Below are 13,574 nucleotides of genomic sequence, written 5' to 3'. Positions count from 1 at the left end.
GTAATCTTCTCTGGCCTGCTGTTAAAAACCCAGACTGATCGGGAGAAAAATTACAAAATCCGATGCTTTGGGGCTAGTTGTAGTGCTCTTTCCCAACGTCTTCCAGTATAATGTCAAAGACGTTGGTGTCTAAAGCACCTTTTTTATTTGCAGATTTAGTTGTTTTGGTGATCTTAGATGGGGAGATTGGTTAGTAATACTTGTCTAGTGGAGGCTGTCCCGTTGGCTCAATTTTTTTTTCCTTCATAGCTGTTATAGGTTTGCCCAACGTAGACTTTGGAGCGGATCAGTGATTCCTGGTTAAATTCTTAGAGTCGAGAGGGTAATATAGGTTTGTCGGTCACCGGGTTTTCCAGCCTTGCGAAGAACAACTCCGCAGGTGACATCTGCTAGTGAATGGCTGACTTGGTTTAATAGTGCCCGTCTTTAGTTAATAAAGTCTTTTAGTCGACGAATCGCTTCCAGAAATGGTAATAAAAATGTATTTGTTGGCAAGGTAGTTTACACTTAGGTGAATGCTAAAAAGAACCGATGAAATTGATGGTTAAGTAGGAAACGTAAATACTTACAATGGCCCTAAAAAGTGCTAGTGGTGAAACTTTCAGGCTATTCTTATTCCTGATGATGAAGAGCTGGCTACGGTTGCTTGATTCTTACCCTAGGAGTCTCGATATACAGAGACTGTGATAGAGAGAGATACGCTGCTGACCAAAGAATATCTCGTCTCGGGTCGTTCCCCGGATAACTAACCGCTCATCGTTAGACGGGAACATGTGGGTAAGCGCATTGGGGACGCGACGACCAAGAAGGTAGCCGTTGTGGCTGCCCATGCCTCTCAGAGCTCAGAGCTGTTTTCTTCCCTTGCTTACATTTGTAGCCACAAATTCTCCAACTGCACCAAGTGGGATCGTGGAAGTCCCTCACAACTCTGATGAGTTGGAGCAGATTGTGCTCTGGCTAGATATATCACCCGGTATTGTGGCAGAGACGGCATCGGTTGGAATTAATTTTTTTTTTTTTTGATCGCACTCGTCGAGATTCAGGGTGAATGGACACTTAGGTCCCTTCCCCCTTAGAAAAGAGTGTCGTCCGTAACCGGGATACCCAGCTGCAAGACTATTATCAGCATTTTTAATACAGTTCGTTGAGTTGCCGAAGCTCGACTACAACACTATGGAGAAGCTCCAGCGTATTATAACCACACTTATTTAATTATGTTGCAGGTAGCTTCGATTTTATGTCAACGCCACCTAGCAGATTTTACTGAACTAAAGTGAAAAGCTGGCATATTTTCGAAAAACTTTGATCTCATTTATTGCTAATGTTATTAAATTTGTTAAGATAAAAACTATTCTAAAACCATCTAGGAAGTATCATGAATCAGTGTGCAAAATTTCAACAAAATCGGTTCAGTAGTTTTCGCGGTTAGCGATTACAACGGTTTTTGCGCTTCTGCTTTATATATTAGTAAGATAAAGACAACATGCAAAGAAGTTTAATAAAGCCAACCAGTATTTATTAACTGTAAAAGATGAGGGACAGAAAATTATTCCTAAACACTTTGTAAAAAGCTTAGAACACCATAGGTGACTTTATACGTTATGCTTCAAGATGACTGCTAACCCACGATTCTCCTGGTTTACTAATTATAAGACTATAAGTAGGAAAAAACTGCAATTGACAGTTAGTTCTTCCTTTTGTTATCTATTGAGTAGCTTTGTTACGTCCAAATTTCTATAAATTAAGGGTGGAACTCGTAGATTCGTTTTACTAACAAATAAATTCAATTTTTGTTCATCAAGAACCAGCCATTAGCCCAAAGGCCGTATTTGCTTTAACTAATAGTGTACTCTTCTTTTAAATCGTCAACTTGCCGTTGTAGTGTTAGATTTCACCAAGTAATATGTAAGGAGTGGTACATGCTAAGCTGGCGTTGACCTACTGTTTGAGTTCATGGCTTATGTAATGCAGTAGTAGCGCATCTTATTTGTCTTTTGATTTCACATCCCTGTAAAGTTCTTTGTCGTACGTTGTCTATTAAATTCTTTCTCGATATTCAATTTATTCATCAAGGTAAGAGTTATGTGTCAATTAATTAGAGTATTGAATCTTGAAATGTTTTACATAATTTTGATATTGAAATATTTTTAATTTAAGGAAGTTATTTAATTAACAACCAAGTTATGTCTTATCTGATGATTTGTTAAATTCATAAAAGCAAGGAATACTTAATTTTACCACTAGTACAGGTAATAAAGCTCTAAATTCACATTTATAATTTTTATAAAATTTATAGTTTCCTTAACTTAACTAACGTCTATAACCGTTACTAATCCTCTGCTTGCGCACACACAGTCGCAAGTTTTCACAAGGTTGACCACAACGATGATTCTATCAAACACGAGAGTACTGGTGGTGATGATAATAGATAGACTACTGTTTTTAACGCCAGAACCCCAGTTATTAATCCTTTCTTTTTTGTTCCTCCTTGATTCACTTTTAAGGTGAGTCTACAAAGGTCTGGTTTACTCGAGCTTTTCTCACACAGTTTGGTCACCGAACGAAGTCTTACATTTGTTTGAAATGCACCCTTTTAATACGTAGCTTAATCACTGAACTAAGTCTTACATTTGCTTAAAAGGCGCAACAGAACTTACTCTCCAACCTTTATCGTTAGTTTGGAGCACTTGATCAAAGAAAAATGGTGAATATTGTTATGGGCGAAGATTTTTAATACTCTTGCGTTTAAAAAGAACGCGTTAAGTTACGGATCTAAACGACAAATCAAAGCTCAAAGCAGTTAACCCAGAGTTACACAAACAGTGTCGTGATGCAATAATTTCACAGTAATTGATGGTTAAAACTACTTATACCTCGGATTTTACATTAAGTACAAGTTGCTATCGAAATTGTGTATGATATTTCTTGCGTACATACGTAAAGAATGCTGGAATTGTTGATTAATCACATTTTTTGGTGTACTTGCATGAATTGATTTTGTAAGATGAGCGTTTTATAAGATTATTGGAGGTTGCAAGCATAGTTCAAGTTTTGCAGCTTGTTTCAAAAAAAGTAAGTTATATGTCACGCGATTGCAAAAACAGGTATGTTACTCGATGGTTTGAGATAACAGAGCTTTTCTTTTTATAATTTAAAAATAAAGCTCTGTGTTTCAAAGTCACAAGTATCGAGTATGGGACATGGGATGTCAATTGCGCCTCCCCTCTCAGCTGATTGCCGCCCTCAGAAATTATAAGAGCGAAAACAGTAGATCCTATGTCAATCACTTAAAATAAAACATATATATATATATATATATATATATATATATATATATATATATATATGTATATATATATTCCTAGTAACATATGGTATTTAACTAAAAAATTTTGTTTTATATATGAATTAATACACTTTATACCATAAATTATTATTTTTTGAGGTGTTGCTGTAGCGAGTCCTCCGTGTTGGATGCATTGTAGGTTATTTTTTTGCTACATTTATAATTGTAGAATGGTTTGCAATTTAAAAATGATAGCTCAATAGTCACGATTCTTGCTGAGTTCATAAGAAATTATGGTCACCCTTTACTGTATGAAGATTTATGAGAACGGTGATTTGAAGTTGTTGGTCAGCTCTTTTTTTCGTTCTGTTTGCTTAAGGCATTACATGGTATAGTAGTGCGCCTATACTAAAACTGGAATATATGATAAAGGTTAACGTATATCTGTTATTTGGAGCAAACTACTAGGTGTTTTGATGGAAGTTATTACAGAGTTGCCGGTTACTCTACTTCTTGGTTGCAGTTTTAATTTGTAGTATTATGCAGCTGGCGTAAATGCTTTACGCTTTACAAAGTATCCTATTGGCTCTGATGTCTCATGTGACATTTCAGCGGGATCAGTAATGCTTCATTGTAATAAAGTCAGAGGACGTACAGCAGTATTGCTGTCATTCTTTTATTATATCGTTCTTAATCCTGCGTAAAATTATGCGACACAACACTATAAGGCTTCTCGTCATTAATGTTTTACACATTTTAAAAGCTTTTTGTGAACTATTGGATATTATATTTACTGTTGGTTTTCGTCATAACTTTACACTGTACTAGTTTTAAACTAAAAGTTGTTGAGTGTCAGTGGTTGGAAATATATCTTTAAAGCGTAAAATCTGCTGTTGATGGTTTCGCACGTACATAAAGTTTGTTTTATTCTTAAAAGTTGTATATAATACAATAAAAGCGTACAATTTTTTAAATAGTATACGTAAACATGTAGAAAAATAATTTTGTAAAATTTTGTGTGATAGTTAACACTCTTCGTTTTTTATTTCTTTTCGAATTAGTCATATGTTATGAACCTATGAACAAATATACATTTTTAATGAAGATCACAATGTAGTCACAATTGTCAGTTTATTGTATTAACAAGACTTGGCTGTTGATTTAAAAAAATAACATAGAAATACTTTTTCTTACAGTGAACTGCAAGAGTTAAAAGAAAAAAAACTTTTTTCTTTTGTCTCATGCGTGCTCGAATTGGAGTAAGTCTCATTCAGAAAGTTTTATTCGTAACAGCGCTTTCCCTTATCTAAATGATTGATAATTATTTATTTTATTGTCTGCTTTTAGTGTTATGTTATTGTTATTTTGATTTATAATTATGTTTTTCAAAATTCCGTTGTAGTATTTATCTAATTTTTCATTCCAAGATTCTTTTATTGCGTAAACTTTCATACCAACTTCTAAGTTATGAGGTCTAGCATGTTTATTGTAATTTTGTTTACTTTCGTACTCACATTTAATAAGCTTATAATAAGCTTTTTCTCACACTTCTCTTAAATAATGTATCAAATTAATAAGATAATTATTATAAAACTACATGTGATTTTCTGCCGTAAACTAATTTATTTCGTGTAAATCTGGTAGCTATATGCAATAATGTACTGTATTAATGTATAGCAAAATGTTAAATTTCATCCCAGTCCTGTTTAGTTTTAGCTTTTGTTCTTAAAAAGCTTGTAAGTATGGCATGTCTATGTTCTAATGAGCCATTGGATTAGGGATGGTGAAGTGTAGTTGTCTTAAGGTTGACTCCAAAAATTTGGGCTAAGTTTGTTCGTATACTATTTTAAAAAACTTTTTTATGATCGCTGAAAACTTTTTACCATCTATGGTATTATTGTATCAATTATTATTCATTAAAATAATTTTTTTTTTCTAATTTTATCGTCTTACATGAAATTGATTTTTAAAATATCGCACATAGCTCCGACTTCGAACTTTGCACTGAGTAGCACTACCTACCGCTTGGTAGGTGGCAACTGCTAGTTTTTGGTGAATATTTAAAGTAAAAAAGTATGTATAAGTATATAAGAAGAGCCGCGTGACGACCAAACGATTTCGCCTAGATCCTGCAAAGACGTAAAGTGCATGAATATATTTCTTTCAACTATCGTAATATGAAGCAATGGTAGAAGACCGTACACATTCAATGAGCATCGCTGAATGATAAAACTCTCTACTTTCTTTTCCTCCACTTCTGCTCCACACTTCTTCTCTCGGGTTAAGTCTAGTAAAAAAAATGTATATATATACATATATACATGTATAACTGTATCAATACATGAACCACCCTATTGGCTAGACCATCCAGGTCTTTAAAAATAACTGCATCATTGCCACATACCTACAGCAATCTGGACGTTGACGAGATCAGCAAACTTATCACTCTCACGGCTTCAGGTGTGAAACAGCCATCATTATTTGGTTCAAAGTGACGTCTTGACGGTTCAAAAAACGACACTAATTACTCCCAACTCTTCCTTCCAGTTCAAAGCCATCCACCCTAACAGGTTGCTTTTGACAAACTATTAAAGGCCCACAATACAACGCAATAAAGTGTTTTGCCAGATCGTCTGCGACTATGATAGCTAGGATGTCGGGGATATCTACTGCTACACAGTATTTTGAAAATAAACATTATGTTTTACATAAATATATAGTTAATACCAGTTGTTGTTGTTTTTAACGGTCCTACAGTATCGATGGCTTTTTTTAAGTATATTTAAGCAAGAATATTAGTTATTATCAGGTTCCTTTGTTTTTATACCTGTTAGTTTTTAATTTTGGCAAATTTTGCATTTCTACAAAATGTTTGATATCTTTTCTCAGACCTTTCTAGCAATACAATTCTTGCATTCTTCTATTAGTTTTATTCATGCCTCTATGCCTATCGAAAAGACTGCTGTGGCTTTCTATTAATTTTTGTTGTCTCATTTAGTTTAATAAATGAGCACATTCACCAAAACATACAGTTATTTTAATATTTACACGACTAAGATCTTCATAAATTTCTTTAGGTAACATTTCTTTGAGAAAATTGTCGGTTACCTTACCCTTTCTCGATGTTTCTATATTTTTGTTTTCTTATGCTTTTTCTAAGCCCACTAAACACGAGTGAAGGTCTTAAAGTATTATTCCACCTTTTTCTCCTTCTTTGACAACCAAACGGAATACTAATTTATTGTTGTAAGTAGTTGTTCTTACGTTGCCAGCTTATTGTTGTATTTGATTTTGATAACATTTTAAAATATAATTTCAATCTCATAAAAATTTATTGTTAGTAGAATTCAGTATCAAGTCAGTTGAAATAAGCGTTGCAATGTTATCTTGTGCATACATTAAGCTTTCTCGTGTGCTTATTAGTTAGAGATAATCTATTTCTGTTCTTATCAAGGGTCTAGTTATAGTGCTTTCTTTACAAGTGGCTTGGTCATCACGTTCAGCATTTCATTGCTGTTCTAACATTTTGAATGTGGCAGTAGGACAAGTAGATGGTGCCAAGTTACTCTGCTTCGAGGCGTAATGCTTTTTCATGAATGTGTCTTGCTACTTAGCACTTGAACAAGAAGGTGTATTGGGTAAACTACTATGCGTTTTTTCTTCCTCTCTGGCTTCTTTGCTATTCTCTTGTTCAAAAGTAGAGACATTCGTATGGTTCCATACAGTGTCGACGTCATCTCCTATTACCATACATGCATCCTTGGAGCACCTTACAGGTGATTTTGATTTTATTGGACAGCTTTCTCTTTCCATACAATTTTTAGAGTCATCTAAATAATCTAGTGCATTATGAGATAAAGTTTTTAAACTCTGAAAATTAAATTTGGTTGACTATGGTCCTTTATTTTCTATTCTTCCTATAAAGCTTATCAGTTCTGCCAGTATGTAACAATTCCAATATAAAGATGGGCAGTAAGACTCATATTTTTTGAACTATAAGTTAAAAAACATTGTTTACTACTGTTATCGTTGGAACTGCTTTCCAAAGCATCATTATGCGTTGATTTTCGAATAGTAGTTTGCGTTTCAGATTTTGTTTTACTTTAGCAACCGTTTTGTCTCCTGATGTACTCGATAAGTCAGTATCAAGCTTTAATCTTACTGATTTTGGAGGTGCAGCTTCGATTTTTTTATTTGTTGAAGTCCTGGCAGTTAATGATTGTGCTGATAAGATGAATACTTTTTCTAAGTCTCTGGTTCCAGTAACAGCTTTTTTTTGTGACTCATTATCGATTGTGGTTGAAATTAATGATGACTCTGGTTTATTGATCAAGGAGCTGGGAAGTAGAGATTTATCTGTTTGGGGTACTAGTGGTTGCTGGTTTTCTTCATCTTTTGATGTATCTAGAATTTATATATCGTTACAGTCTGAAGTGGTTGTGGTTCTGTCAGGAGGTAATAAACATTGTTTTTCTTGAGCTTGCCCCTTAAGTAACCTTTGAGCTATGAAGGGTCCAGTGAGTTCTTTTTGCCCTTCTTTGATTCCTGGCAGTATAATGAGAGAAGAATTTTTACAGCCTTTTTTTCTTCTTCTCGTTGCTTGCTTCGCTGTAGTAGTGGATGCGAGCTTACTTGAGCTTAGATTTTATATATATAACTGGCCCTATAAGCACGTACAGTAGATGTTTTTGTTCGTCAAGGGATTTTTAAAATAGGTTTTAAGGGTAACAAACAGGACTGTAATGTTTTATAATTACCATAATCGCTGTCAGAGCTTGAACTGTTAGAGCGAGTACTGCGTCTGTTACTGCTGGATGTTAAAGTTTTTCTGGCCTTTTTACGCTGTTCCTTAATATCTTTATCATCTTTTACGGTATAAATTTTATAATAATGTGCAGGATTACGCGATAAAGCATCAGCATTTGAATTAAAACGTCCACGTTTGTTTTTATAGGTGTAGTTGTATCCACGAAGTTTTGCTCTCCATCGATTAAGGCAACTCATGGGGACTTTTATTGATTCAATCCATGTCAAAGGTTCATGGTTTTAGTAAACTGCAAATTTTCGTCCGTACAAATAGTGTCGAAAATGTTGTAAAGAGGCTACTACTGCTAAGCATTCTTTTTTAGAAGTGAAGTAATTCTTTTACATTTATTAAGAGTGCGAGACCTGTAGGCTACAGGATGTTCTTCTTCTTGTTCTCCTTGACTTGGTACAGCACCGAGAGCTATGTTGGATGCGTTGGTAGTTAGAATAAATGGTTTGTCAAGATTGACACATGCAAGTACCAGGGCCTTACACAGGGCTGATTTTCATCTTTCAAAGTTCCCTTCCTGAGTCTAAGTCCAATCGAATTTCTGACTTTTCCGTACTTATAGGGTTAAGGGCTCTGCAATTTAAGCAGAATGCATGCATGGTCCAAATGGCATACCTGTACACTCGTACTGTCCGTACGAAGTACTGAAAGCTGTTTTATGGCGATTTTCTGGAGATACTTTAATTTGACAACATTTATTAGCTAGGTCAAATACTGAAAAAAATTTTGACCTGCCAATTTACTCTAATATCTCTGTCATATTAGGCAATAAATAAGCATCAGTAATAGTTTTAGCATTTGATTTTATGTAATTTATTACAAAATGATATCTTTTTTCCGTTAAGTCCTGGCTTTTTGAGGACAATTAATAGCAGACTATTGTACGTGTTGTAAGAATAGCCAATGGTAGAAATAATTTATTGATCTGATCTCGAACTTTCTTGTGTAGAGCAGTTTAGTAAGAACAGGTTTATCGTTGGTTGCTGTTATATTATGTTGTACATACGACATACGTGGAGCAGCATCACCATTAATGTAAAGTCAATGTGAATACTCTTTTACTATTTGGTAAAGTTGTTTATAGCTTGTCTTATTATGATGATGCCAGCAAAGTTTTTTGGTAATATACTTAATTCTTTTATCTATTGTTATGTTGGAAACATCATCACTAAAATATAAGTCAAGAAAGTTTTCTGAATTATCTAGACCAAAAAGTACGAGATTTTGCGGAGTGATTTCAATTTCTACTGTCTCTTCTCTAGTGTTTAAGGCCATTGTGATACATCTATCTTTATCGTATCTTACTGCTGCATTGCCTATGAATATACCAGGAGTAGTTTTTATTGAGCACAACTATGCTTGCTCGTAGCTGTTAGTTTGCGTTACAGAAATCTCTATGGGAACTCTCATTCTGGCTGGTATTTTGTATACACAATTTTGACCAAAAATTACTCCTGTAGGTTTTAAACGTTGAGAAGTTGGCTGAGATTTCAAGTTTTTTTTATGTATGCTAATATTATCTATTGTTTTATGAAAATTATTTTTCTTACTTATATATTTTGTCGTTGTATCAAGCAATTTAAGTCCACGTTCTCCGTTGCTTATTGTTACAATTTTTTTTATAAATGGAATAGGACTAATATATTTTTTTATTAGTATCACGGCTCTTGTGTTATACCAAAGCCTGGCTCATTCTCCAGCCACAAACAAATTTTCTAATATTTCTATCTCACTGATAGGTATTTCTTGTGATAAGACGTGAAAAACGTGTTTTTATTAAATATGCTTAACATTACTGTTTCTTATATTAAAATAATTTGAAAAGTTAATCTAATAAAATTAATTTTTGTAGCAGTATTTATAATAGCGTTTGATAGTAGTGACGATATTTTCATAGCATTGATGTCAACTCCTGTATCTATGAAAAAATGTCTTTTTTACCATTTAATCGTGGAATTTTAAGTTTTACTGTCGGTGTATTGCTACTGTTTCTTGCGACAGACCCTCGGGTGATTGCATAAATTGGTTCATCAGTGGACGCTGATTCAGGTCTTTGCTTGCCACAGCGTCTTGGTAACTTAGGGATGGCCAGGTGAAATAAAATTTGGTCTGAAATTTTGCTGATTATTGAAAGAATTTCACCTTAAGCAAAAGCTAGCGGTGTTTCACGATTCTTGTGGTATCTTAATGTTTTTGCAAGTACAGGGGTAATTTTCCATTGGAGAAGTAAACGTGTTACAAAATACTAGCTGCAGTAAGCTTGTATGAAAGGAATAATTTAAATAAGCTAATGATTGGTTTTGGAGTTACGTTAATTGTGTGAAGCTGAAATTTTGATGACTTTTTTAAGAGCCCCTCAAACGCTTAAAAGTATGTGTTTGATTTAATACGTCTGATAATTTTATAGATTGATTAATGGAGTTATTTATATATTAGAGAGATGGGTGTGATACTTTTTTCTTATCTGAATTTAACGTAGTAGGAAAAATTTTTGTGCCATTAAGATTGTCAAATTTTTGTGTTGGCATTCTTAAATTTGACATAGTGTGTGTTGGTTTGATAAGATTAAAAATCCGAAAAATGTTCTTATCCCCCCTGCTAGCGTACTGATAGATTTGTCTTGCTGTAGGGTTTAACTGCTTATCAAGGTTTATGTGTAAATTATGATGGTAAATGACAGCGTGAGTGATGGCGTATAATATTTTTTCAACTTCTTTAGCTTCTAAAGCTACCTGTAAAGCACCGGCAAACATTTTGAGTATTTTTGACATCATGTTGACCTTCAATCCATTCTATAGGCTTTGCATAAATGCTTGATGGCTAACGAATTCTCGATATAACTTAAAATTAGGCTGTTGGTGTTCAGAAATGTTGCTAAAAGTGGCCTCTATTTTGGCTGCTCTAAAGCCCTAAATAATAAGTCAGGAGATCGTCTCGTAATAAACGCAAAAAATTTTTCCCTCTTTTATTTAAGAATTATTGAGGTCAGTAATGTATCAAGCATAAGTCATAAGAGGAGCAAAGTGTGCCCTTAAATAATTTATAAGATCGTCTAATGTATTTTTTTTAATGCGTCTAGACAACTGCTTCCTCTACCCTTCTGTCTGGAAACGACTGTTTTTGAAAACTTAGGTCTTTCCACATTTAAGATAAGGGATCAATCATTTTCCACATCTTGCAAGAAATCTCTGAGTGGTGTATTTTGATCACCATACGTAGGTATGTGTAAGACAGCTTGCTTTATAAGTAAAGTGGAATCATTCAGGGCTACGTAATGTGATAATTCAAGAAATGTAAGTGATTTTTCAATTTCTTTTGCCCTATAGTATTGCCCTGTACCTTTGGAGCTAAATCTGCTACCTTGCTTACATCCTTAAGTATCTAATCCATTATAGAAAAATTACTGAAAATGTATAAAGTAAGACAATAAAGAGATTTAAAAAACAAATTTAAAAAAAATAATGTAATAAAAAAAATAAAAACAAAAATTTTTATTTTGTTAAACCATACTCTAAGTAGAACAAAAGGCTAAGTATCCCACGAATACTAATTTTTCACGTTCCAAATTCTACAAGACAAGAGTAAAGGTCGTAGATTTATTCTGCAAATAAATAAATTCAACCTTTCTTCGTCAAGAACGAGCCGTCAGCTCAACGGCCTTATTTGCTTTTACTAACAGTGTACTTTTCTTTTAAATTGTTGACTTGCCAGTGCAGTGTTAGGTTTCACGGAGCCATATGTATGGAGCGGTGCATGCTAAGCTAGCGTTGACCTACTGTTTGAGCTTATGGCTTATGTAATACAGTAGTAGCGCATCTTATTTGTTTTTTTATTTTACATCCCTGTAAAGTTCTTTGTCGTACGTTGTTTATTTAATTCTTTCTCGATATTCAATTTATTCATCAAGGTAAAAGTTATGTGTCCATCAATTAGAATATTTAATCTTGAAATGTTTAATATAATTTTGATATTGGAATATTTTTAATTTGAGAAAGATATTAAATTGACAACCAAGTTATGTCTTATCTAATGATTTAATAAATTCAGAAAAGCTGGAAATAGTTGATTTTACCACTAGTACAGATAATAAAGTTTTAAATTCGCAATTATAATGTTTATACAGTTCATAGTTTCCATAACTTAATTAAGGCTAATAATAATTAGGCTGCTGCTTTTGTCGTTGAAATTCAGGTCAATGGCTCTTTTTTTTTGTTTCTCTTTGATTCGTTTTGTAAACTTTTCATGCGAGTCTACAGTGAGCTGGTTTACTCGAGCTTTTTTACACGGTCAAGTAACCAAAGTAAATCTTACATTTGTTCAAAATGCACGATTATAGCACGTAGTTTAATCACCGAACCAAGTCTTACATTTGCTAAAAAGATGCAACAGAACTCACTCTCCAACCTTTATGGTTATTTTGGAATACTTGACAAAAGAGAAAAGGCTAATATTGTTATGTGCAAGCAGTTATTTTTTTCTTACGTTTAACAAGGATACGTAAAGTTGGTGATCTGAATGACCAATAAGAGTTAAACCTGTTTACCCTTGACTGACGTGAACAGTCGTGGTGCAATAATTTCACAGTAATTAATGGTTAAAACTGCTAATATCCCGAACTTTACATTAAGCACAAGTAGCTGTCGAAATCGTGCATGATATTTCTTGTGTACACACGCAGCAAAGAATGTTATAACTGTGGGTTAATCACATTCTTTGATGTACTTGTGCAAATTAATTTTGTAATATAAGCATTTCATGAGATTGTTTGAGGTTGCACTCGTAGTTTGAGTTTTGCGACGGTAGCTTGTTTTAAAAAAGGTGAGTTATATGTCATGATTGCAGAATCAAGTATGCTACTCGATGGTTTGAGATCGCTGCGCTTTACTTTTTATAATTTAAAAACGAGCCTCTATGTTTTGAAGTAGTCAATATTATATCTATGACATCCGATGTCACAGCTTCCTCATACGTAAGAAAAATATAAACGTTGTTATAATGATGTCGTTTGACGTAACTGAACTTTAAAGATAATTTTTGCACCTGAAGAAGATAGAACTTGGCAGTGAAATAGTGGCCAAGAAGAAGGTGAAGTAGCACTACTGCGTACAAAGTAACGCATATATTGAATGACATCGGTGGTCAAAGGAGGAGGTATATAATAGGTGAAATTCGGACTTTATTACTCAGGTGCGATTATTGTTACAAGCACCACAAGTAGCATACCAAAATTTTTTGCAGACTGGCATATTTTCAGTACACATAAATTTTTTTTTTACCTCTAAAATGCAAGTCATTATGGCAGATCATTCAGGTTTCTGAAAAAAAAAAAAAACTATCTTCAATTCACCTTTGTAAAGTTATATTTAGTAATTATTAATAAAAAAAACTAATGCTTATGAAAAGCTTAAATATTTGGATCCACATAATTTTATTTCTTCTTCTGTACAAGCTGTTTGTGCTACTTTTTTTCAC

Source organism: Copidosoma floridanum, unplaced genomic scaffold, assembly GCF_036245765.1.
Source record: "Copidosoma floridanum isolate Cflo_tuat_1 unplaced genomic scaffold, Cflo_Japanese_pri ptg000013l, whole genome shotgun sequence".
Classification (NCBI taxonomy): domain Eukaryota; kingdom Metazoa; phylum Arthropoda; class Insecta; order Hymenoptera; family Encyrtidae; genus Copidosoma; species Copidosoma floridanum.
This window is presented reverse-complemented; position numbering follows the sequence as displayed.